Source organism: Pelobates fuscus, chromosome 5 (assembly GCF_036172605.1).
Source record: "Pelobates fuscus isolate aPelFus1 chromosome 5, aPelFus1.pri, whole genome shotgun sequence".
In the NCBI taxonomy this organism is placed as follows: domain Eukaryota; kingdom Metazoa; phylum Chordata; class Amphibia; order Anura; family Pelobatidae; genus Pelobates; species Pelobates fuscus.
In genome coordinates, this window is record NC_086321.1 from 6,800,135 (window position 1) to 6,821,432 (window position 21,298).

The window sequence follows — 21,298 nt, forward strand, 5'->3', positions numbered from 1 at the left end:
CTCAATGCTACATACATTAAAAAAAATTGTGGGTGTTTTGTACATTTTAAAGTGCGGGGGGGGGGGGGGGTGTGCCAAAATTAGGACCCGCCCCGGGTGCCATATGCTCTAGGTACGCCCCTGCTTATACTCACCCTTTTCCCTTAGTTCCTTGCCCTATCGTGGTTTCTGCTACAGTTCCCTTTAGTGCTTGTTGTGTTCAGTTGTGTTTCTCCGTATTTGACCTTGGCTTTGTATTCTGACTTCGTTTTCGCTTTATCCTTGTCTGTACTGTTTGCCGGCTTGCTGATTCCTGTGTACCAGACCCCGGCTAGTTCTCGTTTACGCTGTCTCTTTGTGCCCTTGACCTCGGATCGTTCCTGACTCTGTACTTCTCCTATTACATCGAGTCCAGCAACTCTAAGGTCCGGTAGACGTATCTCTCCTCTGTGCTGTCTTCTGTTTGGCTGGATCCTGCGTGTAGGGGTATATACTCGTTACATTACGATAGGGCCATGGACCCCGCAGATTTAGCTCAAAAGATGGCGTCCCATGAGGCTAGATTTGTAGAGCAGGATCACCGTATGGATCAGATAGCTCAGGCTCTCCAGACGCTCTTAGCTAGAACCATTACAGCAACCGCACCTAACCCTCCAACAGCCCTGCTTCCTGAAGTATCGACTGTGCCTAATGCTACGGCCCATTTAACGCCTCCTCCTAGGTATGGAGGGGATTCTAAGACATGCAGAGGGTTCATTAACCAAATAGAGTTTCATTTTGAGATGTATCCACGTTCATTTCCCACAGAGAGGTCTAAAGTTGGGTTCTTTATGCACCAACTTACCGACAAAGCACTTGAATGGGCAAACCCTATTTGGGAGGCTAATGGACCCAAGTGCATGACTTTCACAGTTTCCTGACAGCTTTTCGCAGAACTTTTGACACTATGAAAAGGTCTAAGAATGCCGCAAGAGCATTAATGAGGGTTAAACAGGGATCTAGGTCTGTGGCTGATTACGCTATTCAGTTTCATACCCTTGCCTCACAGGTAGATTGGACCAACAATGGGTTAACTACTGCCTTCATGGAAGGCTTATCAGACTCTATATTGGATGAGTTAGCAGCTAAGGAGCTTCCTGTTGCCTTAGAGGACCTTATTGACTACCTCATCGATATAGATAATAGGATTCGTGACAGGCTCTATACCAAGAACAGGAATAGACGTTTTGTTACACCTATTCACCCCAGAGTTAATACACCGGAGAGTGTAAAAGTATCTGAAGAGGAACCCATGCAATTAGGGGTTGCCAAACTCTCTGATAATGAAAAGTTACATAGGAGAAGGGAGGGACTCTGCCTATATTGTGGTAAGAGAGACCATATGGTAAAGGAGTGTCCTTTGCTCCCGGAAAACTCTCACACCTAAGACCTTATAGGGGACTGGCCTTGGGTGTGATTTCTAAGTCTCCTACATTGCCTCCTAACCGACTGCTTCTCCCTGTTTCTTTACATATGGGAGAGAGTTGTATAGTTGAAAATATATACGCCCTGGTTGACTCTGGGGCAGCTGAGAATTTTATAGACTCTGGTTTTGTAAAGAAAAACAACATTCCCATCAGGGAGAAGGAGATACCCTTGGCCGTTGAGGCCATAGATGGTAGACCATTGATATCTCCAGTTGTTACTCATGAGACTGCACCGCTACACATGTACACAGGGGTTCTACACTATGAAACCATTCGGTTCCAGGTCATCACCTCTCTCTCTTCACAGTTGGTGTTAGGGTATCCATGGTTACGTGCCCACAATCCCCTTTTTGACTGGGAGACAGGGCAGATAAAATCATGGAGTGAAGCCTGCCATGAGTCATGTACTATTGAAGTCACGCCTGTGAATTCTATTAATGTTCCTACCATTCCTCCTTTGTCTACGGCTATACCCTCTCAGTATTTATCTTTAAAGACTGTCTTTGATAAAAGAGAGGCTGACAAATTACCGCCTCACAGACCCTACGATTGTGCTATTGACTTGTTGCCTGGCACTATACCTCCCAAGGGCAGGGTGTACCCTCTATCGGTTCAAGAAAACCGTGTCATGGAGGAGTACATTAAAGAATCATTAGACAAGGGATTTATTAGGAGATCCTCTTCTCCGGCTGGAGCGGGGTTCTTCTTTGTATCAAAGAAAGAAGGTGATTTAAGACCTTGCATTGATTATAGAGGTCTTAATAAAATCACCATCAAAAATGCTTACCCTATACCATTAATAACAGAATTGTTTGACAGGCTCAAACATGCTACGGTATTCACCAAATTAGATCTTAGAGGAGCATACAATTTGATACGTATAAAAAAGGACCACGAATGGAAGACAGCCTTTAACACTAGGTCAGGTCATTATGAGTATACCGTCATGCCATTTGGGCTTTGCAATGCCCCAGCAGTATTCCAAGAATTTATTAATGATGTCTTAAGGGACTTTATTCACTCATTTGTTATTGTGTACTTGGATGACATTTTAATATATTCTTTTTTTTTTTTTTTTTTCTTCTTTTCTTTTCTTTTTTTTTTTTTTTTAACATCAGAGAGGCTTCTGTCCCATGAGTATCCATCGCTTAGTAATGGGAAAGATGCCAATTCATCATATGTTGTTATATGCAAAAGGAAGTTCTCTATAAATTTCCATTTATATTCAATTTATTTGTATTATTATTATTAACGTAAGACCGGCCATGGAGGATCCATATCTGGTAGTTATCGTGTTCTATATTAACCAATAAATTGGTACATAGCTCCCCTAACCGTATCTTATCAGACTATACGAAAAAGATACATAGAAAAGAAAAAAAAAAAAAAACATAAAAAACGACGTACTCATTCACACAGTGCATCAGGGGCATTAAGAGAAGGGGAAAGAAAATAAAAACCCATAGTGTTAAAGACCAGTTTTCTTTTAGAATATTATTAATTATTGGTTAATGGATATCTCAGTTGCCCAGGGTTCCCAGATCTTGATATATTTGCTTGTCATATCAAGATTTCTATATATCTGTTTCTCCATTAGACGTTGGTATGCTATTTGATATTCCACCTCTTTCCATGAAGGTATATTTATAGTTTTCCAATATCGAGTCATACAGGTTTTAACTGCCATTAAGATATGAATTATTAAATATTTTGTGTTTTTAGTTTTGGTAGGGATATTCATATGTAGGAGAAATAATTGTGGAGAAAAGTCCACCGTTTTTTTAAGAATGGTATTAATTATTGTTGATGTCGCTCGTTTTAAAGGATCGAGAGCATGACAATTCCACCATATATGTCTAAATGTTCCTTCACATCTTAAGCATCTCCAGCAAAGAGGATCTGTAGGAGAGTGGAATCTTGCAACTCTCGCTGGAACCATATACCACCTATGGACCAATTTAATCTGTAATTCATACAAACTTATACTATGTATCGCTTTCGTGAGCAAATTAAATGATTCCTTCCATTGGTCCAATGAGAACTCCTTTCCGATATCATTTTCCCATTTGAGCATAGATTTAATTTTTCCCTTATTGTATCTATTATATAGAACCTTATTTATTTTTGAAACCATATTATTCTTCTGTTCTATATTAAGAATATTATCTATAAGTGAAATATTGTGAATTGGATTAGATTGTAAAAAATGTTTGATTCTGATATATGTGAACAGTTCATTATCAAAACCTACTGTATTTATAAGAATTTGTTGAAACGTTTTTATTTTAAGATCTGGTTTCAGAATGTCTGCTAATTTTATGAAACCATTATCTTTCCATTTTTTTATGTTAATGTCCTCTATATATATTTGTATTATTTCAATTGGTGAATTTATAGTTAGATATTCTTTAATCTGTAACTTTTTCTTTAAAGTTTGTAAATTAGAAAAAATGTCCAGTATTATCTTATTTTTAATGTTTAATTTGTGAAATGTTGGAGGATCAATCCAATATAATAGTTTAATATCCGAAATATTACTCGAGATTTGTTCTTGATCTATCCACATATTATCCTGATTGTTATAGTTATTCCATTCTAGGATATGGGAAAACATAATTGCGTCATGTACTTGATTTACATCTGGGAATGATATTCCACCGTCCCTAAATTTTGTAGTTATATATTTCAGGGCTATTCTTGATTTTTTTTTCCCCCAAAGGTATTGTGAGAATATTTTTTGATACTCTTTTAATATATCTTTTGGGACTTTCATGGGAATGGTTCTCATTATATATTCAAGTTTAGGTAGTAAGTAATGTCTAACCGCATTAGATTTCCCTATCCATGATACATATAAGTTGTTCCATTTAAGTAACGTATCTTTCATATCCTTAAGTAATGGGTGATAATTAATTTGAATTATTTGATTCCAATCGAAGCTTATTTTAACTCCTAAATATTTTATGCTCTCCCTCGACCAAGTGAATGGAATTTAGATTTTAAAGTTAAAAGTTGTTGTTCAGGTATGTTAGTATATATTACCTGTGTTTTATTTACATTTATTTTATAATTAGAGATAGATCTATAATTTTCAATTAGTTCCATAAATTGGTATAATGATTCCTCACAGTCTGTTAGTGTCAAAATTATGTCGTCTGCATATAATAGAACCCTAACTTGTTTACCGGCTAGTTGGATCCCTTGGATTTTCCGGTCCAGTCTGATGGCTGAGGCGAGTGGTTCTATAGTTAGGGCGTACAACAATGGGGCCAGGGGACAGCCCTGGCGTGTGCCGTTATTTACGTCAAACCAGTCTGATGTAATACCCCTACCCATAACCCTTGCTGTAGGGTTGGTATAGAGAGACCAGATTAAGTCGTATATAAAATCCTGGAACCCAAATGCTTTGAGGACCCTCGACAGGAACAACCAGTTTACCCTGTCGAAGGCCTTCTCTGCATCAACTGCGACGAATATTGATGGAATTTTATTATCTTCTATTACTTGTGTTAGGTTTAAAAGCCTACGGACATTGTGAGCTCCTTTTCTACCTATTATAAATCCAGCTTGATCTGGGTGAATTAACGTCGGAATGATTTTTTTTATTCTATCAGCTAATATCCTTGAAAAGATCTTTATATCAATGTTTAATAGCGAAATAGGTCTATAGTTTGATACAAAATGTGGGTCTTTCTCTGGTTTTAAGATAGGAGTAATCATTGTTTGTAACATTTCCTTAGGGAATTTTTTTAAAATTCTCACTTCGTTATAAACTTTGAAAAGAAGAGAGGCTATAGGGATAAGGAATTTTTTATAAAAGGAATCCGTTAGACCATCTGGTCCAGGAGCTTTCCCTTTACGGAGTGATTTTATAGCGTGGGTAATTTCTGTTATGGATATAGGAGATTCCAGGTCTTGGATCTGTTCTGCATTCATTTTTGGTAATTTGCAAGTGGATAGAAAGGTGTCTATCTCGTCAGTTGTTTTGGTAATCTCGGGTAAATTATATAATGACTTATAGTATTGACCAAATACTTCCCCTATTTCATTTGGTGACAAATGATCTTTTTTATTATATTTAATCTTTGTAATCCTTTGTTGTCTTTTTTTGAATTTTAATTTATCAGTGAAGATTTTACTCGTTCTATTTTCTCCGTGGTACCATAGTTGTTTTAACCTTATAATAGCATTGTTCACTTTATTTGATAAACTAGTTTTTATTTGAGTTTGTATTTGTTTAATTTTGTTTAATGTTACTGTACTAAAGTCTTTTTTATTAATATTTTCAAGTATAGCTAATTCTATGTGAAGATCCGTTTTTCCCCCGATCTTTTTCCAGTTTTGCTCCAACTTTTATAAAATTTCCCCTCATAAAACATTTGTATGTACACCAAAGGGTGCTATTAGATACTTCTTTATTATCATTGAATCTTATAAATTCTTCTGCTTGATCTTCCAAATATTTTAGACCAGGTACTGAATCTAGAATTTCGTCTTTCATCCTCCAGGGTATAGTTACCTTAGTATGATTTTTTTGTTTAATATTAATTATTATTGGTGCATGGTCTGACCAAGATATGTTATCGATATTAGAATTCTCGAACTTCTGTAAATTATACGAATTTGTTAAATAAATATCTATTCTAGAATATGTTTTATGTACATGAGAAAAATACGAATAATCTCTATTGTTAGGATGATGAACCCTCCAGATATCATAAAGATCGTGTTCTATCATAATATTACTAAATGATCTGGCATTATTAATTATTTTTCTGGAATATCGATTGTTCTTACTAGTTACTGTTCTATCCATTTTTACATCTGGTGTAACATTCATATCCCCAGCTATTAATAAAGTTCCTTTTTTAATTTTTTCAATTTCTTTAAACAGTGATTTAAATTTTTTTACCAGAATATATATTTGGCGCGTATAAGTTTACTAATGTATATAGTTCATCATCTAGTTTACAGATCAGAATCAAACTTCTACCTTGATTATCTTTTCTTTCCATAATAAGTTCAAATTTAGTATATGCTGAGATTATTATTGCAACTCCTCTCTTCTTTTTGTTATAATTTGATGTGAAAATTACTGGGAATGTAGAAAATTTCCAGTAATTGATATTCTGTTTGTGCCAGTGTGTCTCCTGAACGAAGCATAGATCTATTTTATTCTTTCTGATTGTATCATATAGATATCCTCTCTTTTGAGGGGTATTTAATCCCTGGGCATTAATAGATAGTACCCTAACCATATTCATGGGTCTTTTCTGGTCCTTTATACTCTATAGTAGTTCTAAAAACATCCCTCCAATTCCCTCTCCGTATACCCCTGATGCACACATTCATACAAACAAATGAGCCTGTGTCCCTATGGGGGACACAGGATCTACAAGTCACTATAATCACTGGGTAGTAATCCACAGGATTATACATTGTCTAGCTACTCTAATTTGAGCTACTAGCTAGATCACAGTTGCTGACGTGGTTGTGTGGAAGGGGGAAAGAGAGGGGGGGTGGGGAGAGAAGGGAAGAGAAAGAAAAAAAAAAAAAAAAAAAAGGGGGAGGGGAGAGGGAGGGAACCTATCCCATCCAAGTCTCTTTAATTTATATAATTAATTCTACATTGATTTATTAGGGATCTGCCATCATTTTCTTTGATGATATATCTCTAATTCACAATATTCACCATTATGGATATCCTGATGTGGATTTATATTATCTATTATTTAGATCGAGTGATGTGTGATTTAAGTCTCCCTTTCATATAAACTATAACCCCATTTCCTTTGTCTATCTGGTAAATCGAATTTCTTAATAATACTCGCCTATATTTATTAATTTCCCCTAATATGTCTCTAGTTCACAGTATTCACCATTGTGGATATCCTATTGTGGGTTTAAGTTATATATTATTTGGATCAAATAATATGTGTTTTAAATCTAAATTTCATATAAACTATTACCCAAATTCCCTTAAATATCTGCTAAATCGAATTTCTTAATACTATTGCCTTTATTTATTAATATCCCCTAACCTATTTCAGCATTTACTTGTGTATATATTATAAGTGCCAAAAACAGAACGAAACATTTTTTTCTCCTTTTTTCTTTTCCCCCCTTTCCCCCCTTATCCCTTACCCTTTATGAAAATGTGGAGACCGTATAGGTCTCTATTAAACACTTTCACTCAGTTACATTCATTCCAAATAAATTTGAGACTATATATATGTATGCAATCGTTCATCATATTCCACACCTTTCTTGAAATCTTACTAGTCTTACTCGTGTTGTTTCCTATGTTGTGTTGATGTTTCTATTATTTTGTCCTTACTCACAAAAAAAAAAAAAAATATATATATAATTATATGACTAATAATTCCAACTCCTCTACCTAATCCCCCTTACATCTCTTTTTTTTCCATCTATTTTTAGTGGTGGCATTCAGTTTAAAATAGTCCCAGTTTACCCACATCCTCTAGTGGGTCCGAGATAATTATCGTTTTCCCTTTGTGAAGGATAATTAATTTTACTGGAAAACCCCATCTGTAATGGATATTGTTTTTTCGTAGTTGTAAGGTTATTCCTTGAATTTTTTTCCTAGACATACGTGTAGCTGCTGATAAATCATGGTAAATAACAAGTCCTGTAAATTTTTCATCGTGTGGTTTCTGGTATCTAATTTTCTGTAATAATTTATCTTTTATGAGGCAGTTCATAAATCGGACAATAACGTCCCTAGGTTCAGAGGGGTTAATTCCCATTGGTTTCGGTAACCTGTGCCATCTTTCAAAAGGATGTGTTCCTTCGTGTTGGTTATCAAGAAATTGGCCAACAAATTCTTTAAGATAATTTTCCATATCATCATGATTTATGTTTTCTGGTATTCCTTTTATTCGGATATTATTTCTTCTCGATCTGTCCTCTATTTCCGTTAGTTTTTGTTATTTTAGATTTCGTTGTATTATTTTGTGTCTGAAGCATTTGTATTTCATTTTGTAATTTTATGAAGTTTTGATTTTGGTTTTCTAATTTCTCTTTTATTTCTGAGACTTCATTTTTTAGTTCAATTGATGTTGCTTGGAGATCTTGTTTTATCTTACAATATAAATTATCCAATGCTTCTATCATGCTCTCTTGTGAGCATGTTTTTTGTGTTATTACTCTTCCTTCTTCTATATTAATTTGGGGCATAGAGTCCTCTGGTGTAATAGATTGTCTCGATTGCTTTGGTGGGGGGTTATGTGACTTTGGGGAATAGAAGGTATTTATAGTTTTTGATTTGTCTGCTTTATCTGATTCCATCTGTTTCTCTTTCCTGGGGGGCATTGTCTCTTAGTTTAATTATCTCTTCCTTTCTTCCTTTCTTCCCCCTGCCTTCCTTTTCTGTCCCTCTCTGTTTCAAACTCCCCCCTTCTCCCCCCTTCTCCTCTGTATCGCACTCCGTGCTTTTCTGTCTCTTTAACCTGTCTCTTTAACCTCTTTCGGTCTTTAGTCTTTTATGCTCTCTTCTTTGTTATGCGAAGAAAAAAAAAAAAAAAAAGGGGGGGAGAAAGGAAAAAAAAAAGAAAAACTTTTGCAGTTTCCTTCAGTATCTCTAATACGGTATATAATTTCTCAATAGTTGGCTTTGTTGGTTTTAAAATTATAAGGATAAATTTTCACTTTACATCCACTAAGATCTTACCTTAATGCTTTGCAGGATCTTTGTAAGATCTTTTACCTCATCAAGATTCACTATCAACTCATACCTTAGATATGGTGTTTGTAATGCAGCCTCCTTGCACCTAACAGCGTTATGGAGATCGTTGGCAACTCACATTACACGCCGATGTCCCTCTGTTTGCCTCTGATAGCGCCCACAGACGTACCTTAATTTAAGTGTTGCTTCTGAGAACGTATCGTTCCTCAGTCGTTACCTCTCGGTGTTAAGGGGTTGTCATAGGACCCTTCACTTAGAGAACGCCGCCGCCCCTCTAACTTGTTCTCCCTACCCGCCACCTCCACGCTCACGCAACGCGTTACTTCCGGTTGACGTCGTACGTCCTACGTCATCCCGGCGTCATTTTAATATATTCTACAGACCTACACACTCATCACAGACATGTTACGACAGTTCTGAAGACCCTTCTTGCTAATGGTCTTTATTGCAAACTAGAAAAATGTCTATTCGACCAATCCGAGGTTCAGTTTTTAGGGTATTTGATTTCCGCTAAGGGTTTTCGGATGGATCCCCAGAAGCTCGCTGCGGTCATAGAATGGCCTCTGCCGCAAGGTCTGAAAGCCATCCAGCGTTTTCTGGGTTTCTCTAATTATTATAGACGTTTTATCAAAGGTTTTTCATCTATCGTAGCACCTATTACTCGTATGACTAAAAAGAATGGCAATACACGTGCCTGGTCTACCGAGGCACTTCAGGCTTTTGACTTTCTTAAGACTACGTTCGCCTCTGCACCTATTTTACAGCATCCTGTCCCCTCGTTGCCATATATACTTGAGGTTGATGCTTCCGATATAGGGGTAGGTGCTGTCTTATCCCAAAGAGAGTCTCCTGACAAGCCATTGCATCCTTGTGGCTTCTTTTCTAAACAAATGTCCAAAGCAGAAAGGAATTATGATGTGGGTAATCGCGAACTCCTTGCTATCATTTTAGCACTCAAAGAATGGAGACATTTGTTAGAGGGCACTAAGGATCCTATCCTCATATTTACGGATCACAAGAACCTATCCTACCTTAGCGAAGCTAAAAGATTGTCTTCCAGGCAGGCTAGGTGGTCACTGTTCTTGTCTCATTTTAATTATATAATCACCTATAGGCCAGGTGATCGGAACACTAAAGCGGACGCTCTGTCCAGACAGTTCAAGACTATTGACAAACAGGAGATTGATGTCACTCCTGTCATTCCCCCAGACAGGATAATAGCAACTACTATATTGTCTATTTCCTCGTCCCTCTTGCAGGCCATACAAGCGAAACAAAGCATGGCACCTAGCGAGAGGCCTAATGATAAATTGTTCATTGACGTTCCAGAGAGACGGGATATTCTGTCACTGTATCATGATACTAAGACTGCTGGACATCCTGGTATTTCCAAAACGGTGTCAGCCGTTTCTCGGTATTTCTGGTGGGATACCTTACGTAAGGATGTTACTGACTATATAAGTGCTTGTACTACTTGTGCATGTATGAAATCCTCTCGTAGAGTTCCTTGTGGGCTGTTGCATCCGTTACCCGTTCCCGAGAGACCTTGGTCTAATCTATCAATGGATTTTATTGTTGAATTACCCCCTTCGAATGGTAACACAGCCATCCTAATGATAGTAGATTGGTTTTCCAAAATGGCTCACTTTGTGTCTCTTCGCAAGTTGCCCACTTCCAAGGAACTGGCTCTTATCTTCGCTAGAGAAGTGTTTCGATTACATGGTATTCCCTTATCTATTGTATCCGATAGGGGTAGCCAATTTATTTCCAGGTTCTGGAAAGCCTTTTGTTCGGAGATGGGTATTTCTCTCTCATTTTCTTCCGCTTACCATCCCCAGTCTAATGGAGCTGCTGAACGTGCCAACCAGTCTCTGGAGCAGTACCTCCGTTGTTTTGTGTCTCACCATCAGGACAATTGGTCTAACCTGCTTCCTTGGGCTGAATTTGCTCGGAATAACGCCACTCATGATTCTTCCGGCAAAAGCCCTTTTTACGTTGTCTATGGCCAGCATCCCGTGGTTCTTCCGGCTGCATTCTCCTCACAGGGCATGCCAGTTCTGGATGAGCATTTGGCTGGTTTGCGTAAGACTTGGGAGCAGGTTCAGCGTTCTTTGGTGAACTCTGCTGCCCGCCAGAAGGCTCAGGCTGACAAGCATCGCAGAGCGGCTCATTCCTATGTTGTGGGGGACAGGGTTTTGCTTTCCACACGGAATATTCGCCTCCGGGCGCCTTCTATGAAATTGGCTCCCCGCTTCATTGGTCCTTATCGCATTATACATAAGGTTAATCCCGTTTCTTATGCCTTGGGTCTGCCTAAGAATCTGCGTATACCTAATGTATTTCACACCTCGTTGTTGAAGCCTTACGTACGCAACCGCTATATCCGGCATACTCCCCCTCCCCCTCCTGTCTCTGTGGAGGGCCATGAGGAGTTCGAAGTGTCTGCTGTTATTGACTCTCGTTTCCTTAGGGGTCTGCTTCAGTACTTGGTACATTGGAAGGGTTATGGGCCTGAGGAGTGCAGTTGGATTTATGCGGATGCTGTTCATGCTCCCCGCCTTGTACGTTCTTTCCATTCGCGTTTTCCTGCCACGCCTGGTCCTGCCCGCCCGGAGGGCGTGTCCTCGGGGGGGGTACTGTAGCGTTACTTACACTATCCGGGGGCCGGCCGCGGTCCTCTATTCAAGCCGCGCGCGGTCCTGCGGCTGCACGAGCCGCGCGCGGCTCATCCGACTCTCCTAACAGGAAGACGGGCAGTGACCGCGAGATGCGGTCACGTGTCCCGCCTGCAGCTAAGAGCGCGCCGCGAGTCTCGGGCGCGCTCTTAAAGAGACAGTGGGAGCCTAAATTGCAAAAAGGCTCCCATTGGCTCCTGTCATGCCAATCACCCCATACACTTACCTGTTGGGGGTGTGGAAGTGACAGGAGCCAATCACATTAGTTTGAAGGCTACTTATACTCACCCTTTTCCCTTAGTTCCTTGCCCTATCGTGGTTTCTGCTACAGTTCCCTTTAGTGCTTGTTGTGTTCAGTTGTGTTTCTCCGTATTTGACCTTGGCTTTGTATTCTGACTTCGTTTTCGCTTTATCCTTGTCTGTACTGTTTGCCGGCTTGCTTATTCCTGTGTACCAGACCCCGGCTAGTTCTCGTTTACGCTGTCTCTTTGTGCCCTTGACCTCGGATCGTTCCTGACTCTGTACTTCTCCTATTACGTCGAGTCCGGCCACTCTAAGGTCCGGTAGACGTATCTCTCCTCTGTGCTGTCTTCTGTTTGGCTGGATCCTGCGTGTAGGGGTATATACTCGTTACAGCAATACATTCGACTAAAACAGGCCTGATGAGGGTGTTACGACACTCACCGCCAGGTAGATGAAGCCGCCGTTTAGTGAATAATCCCCTTCTCCAGAAATGCAGATTTAATCCAGCCGATCGTCAAACTCCCGAACGGAGCATGCGAACGCGGCAACTCCCGATCAGCAAATCAGTCGGACTCCTTCCACAGCTAGAAATAACGAAAGCGCTGTCCCAATAATAATTCCCCCACAAATGAGACCAAGCTCCGTCTTGAGGGTCAAACAGGAATGTGTTTGATGGGGGCTACCTGCCTGGTATTTATGCAGGTCTCCACAAGGTGGACACTCCCCTAGGGGACCTTGTGGAAGACTGTAAAACATATTGGACAGTAGCCAATCGCAGTGGCTTCAACATAAGCCCTTCCTATCTTACCCATACATCCTTCTAATTATCTCCCAGGATAGAGACAATCGCCATTTTAAAATACAATAAGAAAAATACAGTAAAATACATAAATGCAGAAATACCGAATAAAAATGGTTTGTGCAACGTATCCCCAGATAGCCTGGATCTGAATGCATATTTCTACCGAATAGCGCTCAGATCCGATGTACCTAGTTCAATCGCCATGGAGTCAAAGTCTTTCACAAGTTCTTCGATATACGAATGACTCCATGGGACGGCTATCTGGGTAAAGTCCATACGAATATTATAAAACTCCCGAACTCGACGAAATAGAAGGCGGGCGGCAGCTTCCAGCGGTGTTCGGTACATAAAGTGTCCGTTTTTAGTTCCATAGGATTTGCACCGAACACCGCTGATCTTCCTCGTGTCCCAAAATGGCCGCCGCCTTGTGGTCGGCATACGAACGACGACCACCCGTACGAATGGAATGAGAGGTGTCTGCGGTTAACCACAACGTTCTAATTGGGGCCAAGATGTTAACCAGCAGCACACTCCTCTCCTGGGTGGCCGTCTGTTCGCTAGTTTCAATCGGTATTGCAGAATCACACAAACAGGGACATACGGACAGGAAATCCAGCGAAAATAAAGGCAAACAGACGAACCAGCAATACTAGTCTATACAGATGGATCTGTCACAGAGGGGGACTACTTAACACATTACTCCTATATGGTGGCACATTAGATTACAAGCGCAGTGCCCCAAATTTGAAGTAGGAGGACCAACCAAGCATCTCTTTCCATCTCCCGGTTCCTAAAATCGATGCAATATACACGTCCCCTGATAGGGGACGTAACAGGGATTAAACTGATAAGAATAGTACTACTTAACACACCACTCCTATCTGGTGGCACATTAGATTGCACGAGCAGTGCCCCAAATTTGAAGTATCAGGACCGACCAAGTATCTTTTTCCATCTCCCGGTTCCTAAAATCGATGCCATATACACGTCCCCTGATAGGGGACGTAACAGGGATTAAACTGATAGGAATAGTACTACTTAACACACCTTATAATAACGCAGAGAGAGGCAATGCAGAGAGAGGAGTCTGAAGAAGAGGAGTCAGAGGAGGAAGGTGGCTTTGAGGAGGTGGAAGACCAAACACAGCAGGCGTCCCAAGGGGCTTGTTGTCGCCTTTCGGGGACCCATGGTGTTGTACGTGGCTGGGTGGAGGAAGAGACCTTCAATGACATCAGTGAGGACAAGGAACGGGACATGGCTAGCTTGGTATCCAACCTTGTGCAAATGGGGAGTTTGCGGTTGTGCAAATGGACTGTTTGCGGTGCGTTAAACGGGGAGTTTGGTCTGTCACTGTGAAGCGGGCGTAACACTTACACTACCTGATCGATACAACATCATACCTGATGTTTTAAAGCACGTTATTCCAAACAATTTAGGAATGTTAGGTCATTTATGCCCTTTATGGATTAAAACCAGACTCTGCATCAACTATGTAATTTTCCATGGGAGTTTTGCCATGGATCCCCCTCCGGCATGCCACATTCCAGTGTTAGTCCCCTTGAAACAACTTTTCCATCACTATTGTGGCCAGAAAGAGTCCCTGTGGGTTTTAAAATTCGCCTCCCCATTGAAGTCTATGGCGGTTCGCCCGGTTCGCCCGTTCGCGAACATTTGCGGAAGTTCGCGTTTGCGAACGGAAAATTTTATGTTCGCGACATCACTAGATGGTCCCTTTAATTACTCTGTCATCATTATAATTGGAGGGTCCCTTTAATTTCTCTGCCCTCATTATAACTGGATGGTCCCTTTAATTTCTCTGCCATGATTATAACTGGATGGTCCCTTTAATTTCTCTGACCTTATTATAACTGGAGGGTCCCTTTTATTTATCTGCCATCATTATAACTGGATGGTCCCTTTAATTTCCCTGTCATCATTATAACTGGAGGGTCCCTTTAATTTCTCTGCCATCATTATAACTGGATTGTCCCTTTAATTTATCTGTCATCGTTATAACTGGAGGGACCCTTTAATTTCTCTGCCCTCATTATAACTGGAGGGTCCCTTTCATTTCTATGCCCTCATTATTACTAGAGGGTCCCTTTAAATTCTCTGCCCTCATTATAACTACAGGGTCCCTTTAATTTCTCTGCCCTCATTATTACTAGAGGGCCCCTTTAAATTCTCTGCCCTCATTATAACTAGAGGGTCCTTTTAATTTTTCTGCCCTCATTATGACTGGATGGTCCCTTTAATTTCTCTGCCATCATTATAACTGGAGGCTCCCTTTTATTTCTCTGCCCTCATTATAACTGGATGGTCCCTTTAATTTCTCTGCCATGATTATAACTGGATGGTCCCTTTAGTTTCTCTGACCTTATTATAACTGGAGGGTCCCTTTTATTTATCTGCCATCATTATAATTGGATGGTCCCTTTAATTTCTCTGTCATCATTATAACTGGAGGGTCCCTTTAATTTCTCTGCCATCATTATAACTGGATTGTCCCGTTAATTTATCTGTCATCGTTATAACTGGAGGGACCCTTTAATTTCTCTGCCCTCATTATAACTGAAGGGTCCCTTTCATTTATATGCCCTCATTATTACTAGAGGGTCCCTTTAAATTCTCTGCCCTCATTATAACTAGAGGGTCCCTTTAATTTCTCTGCCCTCATTATTACTAGAGGGCCCCTTTAAATTCTCTGCCCTCATTATAACTAGAGGGTCCTTTTAATTTTTCTGCCCTCATTATAACTGGATGGTCCCTTTAATTTCTCTGGCATCATTATAACTGGAGGGTCCCTTTAATTTCTCTGCCCTCATTATAACTGGAGGGTCCCTTTAATTTCTCTGCCCTCATTATTACTAGAGGGTCCCTTTAAATTCTCTGCCATCATTATAACTGGACGGTCCCTTTAATTTCTCTGCCATCATTATAACTGGAGGGTCCCTTTAATTTCTCTGCCCTCATTATAACTGGAGGGTCCCTTTAATTTCTTTGCCCTCATTATAACTGGAGGCTCCCTTTAATTTCTCTGCCCTAATTATAACTGGAGTGTCCCTTTAATTTATCTGCCCTCATTATAACTGGAGGGTCCCTTTAATTTCTCTGCCCTAATTATAACTGGAAGGACCCTTTAATTTATCTGCCCTCATTATAACTGGAGGGTCCCTTTAATTTCTCTGCCCTCATTATTACCAGAGGGTCCCTTTAAATTCTCTGCCATCATTATAACCCGATGGTCCCTTTAATTTCTCTGCCATCATTATAACTAGAGGGTCCCTTTAATTTCTCTGCCCTCATTATTACTAGAGGGTCCCTTTAAATTCTCTGCCCTCATTATAACTGGAGGGTCCCTTTAATTTCTATGCCCTCATTATAACTGGAGGGACCCTTTAAATTCTCTGCCATTATTATAACTAGAGGGTCCCTTTAATTTCTCTGCCCTCATTATAACTGGATGGTCCCTTTAATTTCTATGCCCTCATTATTACTAGAGGGTCCCTTTAAATTCGCTGCCCTCATTATAATTGGAGGGTCCCTTTAATTTCTATGCCCTCATTATAACTGGAGGGACCCTTTAATTTCTCTGCCATTATTATTACTAGAGGGTCCCTTTAAATTCTCTGCCATCATTATAACTGGATGGTCCCTTTAATTTCTCTGCCATCATTATAACTGGAGGGTTCCTTTAATATTCTATGCCCTCATTATAACTAGAGGGTCCCTTTAATTTCTCTGCCCTCATTATAAATGGAGGGTCCCTTTAATTTCTATGCCCTCATTATTACTAGAGGGTCCGTTTAAATTCTCTGCCATCATTATAACTGGATTGTCCCTTTAATTTATCTGTCATCGTTATAACTGGAGGGACCCTTTAATTTCTCTGCCCTCATTATAACTGGAGGGTCCCTTTCATTTATATGCCCTCATTATTACTAGAGGGTCCCTTTAAATTCTCTGCCCTCATTATAACTAGAGGGTCCCTTTAATTTCTCTGCCCTCATTATTACTAGAGGGCCCCTTTAAATTCTCTGCCCTCATAATAACTAGAGGGTCCTTTTAATTTTTCTGCCCTCATTATAACTGGATGGTCCCTTTAATTTCTCTGGCATCATTATAACTGGAGGGTCCCTTTAATTTCTCTGCCCTCATTATAACTGGAGGGTCCCTTTAATTTCTCTGCCCTTATTATTACTAGAGGGTCCCTTTAAATTCTCTGCCATCATTATAACTGGATGGTCCCTTTAATTTCTCTGCCATCATTATAACTGGAGGGTCCCTTTAATTCCTCTGCCCTCATTATAACTGGAGGGTCCCTTTAATTTCTCTGCCCTCATTTTAACTGGAGGGTCCCTTTAATTTCTCTGCCCTAATTATAACTGGAGTGTCCCTTTAATTTCTCTGCCCTCATTATAACTGGAGGGTCTTTAATTTATCTGCCCTCATTATAACTGGAGGGTCCCTTTAATTTCTCTGCCCTAATTATAACTGGAAGGACCCTTTAATGTATCTGCCCTCATTATAACTGGAGGGTCCCTTTAATTTCTCTGCCCTCATTATTACCAGAGGGTCCCTTTAAATTCTCTGCCATCATTATAACCCGATGGTCCCTTTAATTTCTCTGCCATCATTATAACTAGAGGGTCCCTTTAATTTCTCTGCCCTCATTATTACTAGAGGGTCCCTTTAAATTCTCTGCCCTCATTATAACTGGAGGGTCCCTTTAATTTCTATGCCCTCATTATAACTGGAGGGACCCTTTAATTTCTCTGCCATTATTATAACTAGAGGGTCCCTTTAATTTCTCTGCCCTCATTATAACTGGATGGTCCCTTTAATTTCTATGCCCTCATTATTACTAGAGGGTCCCTTTAAATTCTCTGCCCTCATTATAATTGGAGGGTCCCTTTAATTTCTATGCCCTCATTATAACTGGAGGGACCCTTTAATTTCTCTGCCATTATTATAACTAGAGGGTCCCTTTAATTTCTCTGCCCTCATTATAACTGGATGGTCCCTTTAATTTCTATGCCCTCATTATTACTAGAGGGTCCCTTTAAATTCTCTGCCCTCATTATAATTGGAGGGTCCCTTTAATTTCTATGCCCTCATTATAACTGGAGGGACCCTTTAATTTCTCTGCCCTCATTATAACTGGAGGGTCCCTTTCATTTCTATGCCCTCATTATTACTAGAGGGTCCCTTTAAATTCTCTGCCCTCATTATAACTAGAGGGTCCCTTTAATTTCTCTGCCCTCATTATTACTAGAGGGCCCCTTTAAATTCTCTGCCCTCATTATAACTAGAGGGTCCTTTTAATTTTTCTGCCCTCATTATAACTGGATGGTCCCTTTAATTTCTCTGCCATCATTATAACTGGAGGCTCCCTTTTATTTCTCTGCCCTCATTATAACTGGAGGGTCCCTTTTATTTATCTGTCATCATTATAACTGGAGGGTCCCTTTAATTTCTCTTCCATCATTATAACTGGATTGTCCCTTTAATTTATCTGTCATCGTTATAACTGGAGGGACCCTTTAATTTCTCTGCCCTCATTATAACTGAAGGGTCCCTTTCATTTATATGCCCTCATTATTACTAGAGGGTCCCTTTAAATTCTCTGCCCTCATTATAACTAGAGGGTCCCTTTAATTTCTCTGCCCTCATTATTACTAGAGGGCCCCTTTAAATTCTCTGCCCTCATTATAACTAGAGGGTCCTTTTAATTTTTCTGCCCTCATTATAACTGGATGGTCCCTTTAATTTCTATGCCCTCATTATAACTGGAGGGTCCCTTTAATTTCTCTGCCCTCATTATAACTGGAGGGTCCCTTTAATTTCTCTGCCCTCATTATTACTAGAGGGTCCCTTTAAATTCTCTGCCATCATTATAACTGGATGGTCCCTTTAATTTCTCTGCCATCATTATAACTGGAGGGTCCCTTTAATTTCTCTGCCCTCATTATAACTGGAGGGTCCCTTTAATTTCTCTGCCCTCATTATAACTGGAGGCTCCCTTTAATTTCTCTGCCCTAATTATAACTGGAGTGTCCCTTTAATTTATCTGCCCTCATTATAACTGGAGGGTCCCTTTAATTTCTCTGCCCTAATTATAACTGGAAGGACCCTTTAATTTATCTGCCCTCATTATAACTGGAGGGTCCCTTTAATTTCTCTGCCCTCATTATTACCAGAGGGTCCCTTTAAATTCTCTGCCATCATTATAACCCGATGGTCCCTTTAATTTCTCTGCCATCATTATAACTAGAGGGTCCCTTTAATTTCTCTGCCCTCATTATTACTAGAGGGTCCCTTTAATTTCTCTGCCATTATTATAACTAGAGGGTCCCTTTAATTTCTCTGCCCTCATTATAACTGGATGGTCCCTTTAATTTCTATGCCCTCATTATTACTAGAGGGTCCCTTTAAATTCTCTGCCCTCATTATAATTGGAGGGTCCCTTTAATTTCTATGCCCTCATTATAACTGGAGGGACCCTTTAATTTATCTGCCATTATTATAACTAGAGGGTCCCCTTAATTTCTCTGCCCTCATTATAAATGGATGGTCCCTTTAATTTCTCTGCCCTCATTATTACTAGAGGGTACCTTTAAATTCTCTGTCCTCATTATAACTGGAGGGTCCCTTTAATTTCTATGCCCTCATTATTACTAGATGGTCCCTTTAATTTCTCTGCCATCATTATAATTGGAGGATCCCTTTAATTTCTATGCCCTCATTATAACTAGAGGGTCCCTTTAATTTCTCTGCCCTCATTATAAATGGAGGGTCCCTTTAATTTCTATGCCCTCATTATTACTAGAGGGTCCGTTTAAATTCTCTGCCCTCATTATAATTGGAGGGTCCCTTTAATTTCTATGCCCTCATTATAACTAGAGGGTCCCTTTAATTTCTCTGCCCTCATTATAAATGGAGGGTCCCTTTAATTTCTATGCCCTCATTATTACTAGAGGGTCCCTTTAAATTCTCTGCCCTCATTATAACTGGAGGGTCCCTTTAATTTCTATGCCCTCATTATTACTAGAGGGTCCCTTTAAATTCTCTGCCCTCATTATAACTAGAGGGTCCCTTTAATTTCTATGCCCTCATTATAACTAGAGGGTCCCTTTAATTTCTCTGCCCTCATTATAACTAGAGGGTCCCTTTAATTTCTCTGCCCTCATTATAACTAGAGGGTCCCTTTAAATTTGCTGCCCTCATTATAACTGGATGGTCCCTTTAATTTCTATGCCCTCATTATAACTGGATGGTCCCTTTAATTTCTATGCCCTCATTATAACTGGAGGGTCCCTTTAATTTCTATGCCCTCATTATAACTGGAGGGTCCCTTTAATTTCTATGCCCTCATTATAACTGGAGGGTCCCTTTAATTTCTCTGCCCTCATTATAACTGGAGGGTCCCTTTAATTTCTATGCCCTCATTATAACTGGATGGTCCCTTTAATTTCTATGCCCTCATTATAACTGGAGGGTCCCTTTAATTTCTCTGCCCTCATTATAACTGGAGGGTCCCTTTAATTTCTATGCCCTCATTATAACTGGATGGTCCCTTTAATTTCTATGCCCTCATTATAACTGGAGGGTCCCTTTAATTTCTATGCCCTCATTATAACTGGAGGGTCCCTTTAATTTCTCTGCCCTCATTATAACTGGAGGGTCCCTTTAATTTCTATGCCCTCATTATAACTGGATGGTCCCTTTAATTTCTATGCCCTCATTATAACTAGAGGGTCCCTTTCATTTCTATGCCCTCATTATAACTAGAGGGTCCCTTTCATTTCTATGCCCTCATTATAACTAGAGGGTCCCTTTAATTTCTATGCCCTCATTATAACTAGAGGGTCCCTTTAATTTCTATTCCCTCATTATTACTAGAGGGTCCCTTTAATTTCCTCACAGATTGCTACAGAACATGTAATAGGATCCAGCAGTTGGAGGGTAATTAGCAAGAGCCACATCCTTGCTCCTATTACAAGCAGTCACACCCTCCGGCTCTCAGAGATACACTGCATTGAGAGACACTCCCTCACTGCTGGTCTATTCTACAAAGAACTGAAAGTCATCCAGTGATCTGCCTGATCTCAGAGCAGCTAGAGGTAAGAGCAATACTCCCTCCTAGGTAGACCAGAACATATTGGGGGCAATTCTTCTATAATGTCCCCTAGGAAGTTACAGAGGGGTTCAAGGATAAGTACATGTTGAGGGTTTATCTAAATCACGGGAGCAGTGTGAAGGTAGGAGAAATAACCCCACTCACCCAGCAAGTTACTGGGACACATGGGGGCAAATCTCATTTAAGGAGCAGAAATTAACATTTGTCTGTTACTCCAGGAGATGGGATCTGAGCCAAGGTTGTTGTGTATTATAACTGCAGCTAAAAGGCTACTGGGGTCCCCTGTCT

The 21,298-nt window shown here is 40.0% G+C and overlaps 2 protein-coding genes across 4 annotated transcripts in view; both read left to right on the forward strand.

Annotated features, from left to right (window-relative positions):
• The first annotated feature begins 20,916 nt into the window (after positions 1 to 20,916).
• The window catches only part of LOC134610562 (von Willebrand factor A domain-containing protein 5A-like), a 180,589-nt gene continuing 180,207 nt past the window's right edge, over positions 20,917 to 21,298 (forward strand). Inside the window, exon 1 of the mRNA XM_063453553.1 lies at positions 20,917 to 20,993. The gene's annotated coding sequence lies outside the window, so the exon portion shown is untranslated. The remainder of the gene's footprint in view (positions 20,994 to 21,298) is intronic.
• LOC134610561 (von Willebrand factor A domain-containing protein 5A-like) overlaps positions 20,918 to 21,298 on the forward strand; it is a 47,025-nt gene continuing 46,644 nt past the window's right edge. For all 3 annotated transcript variants that reach the window (XM_063453548.1, XM_063453551.1, XM_063453552.1), the window contains exon 1: positions 20,918 to 20,993. The gene's annotated coding sequence lies outside the window, so the exon portion shown is untranslated. The remainder of the gene's footprint in view (positions 20,994 to 21,298) is intronic.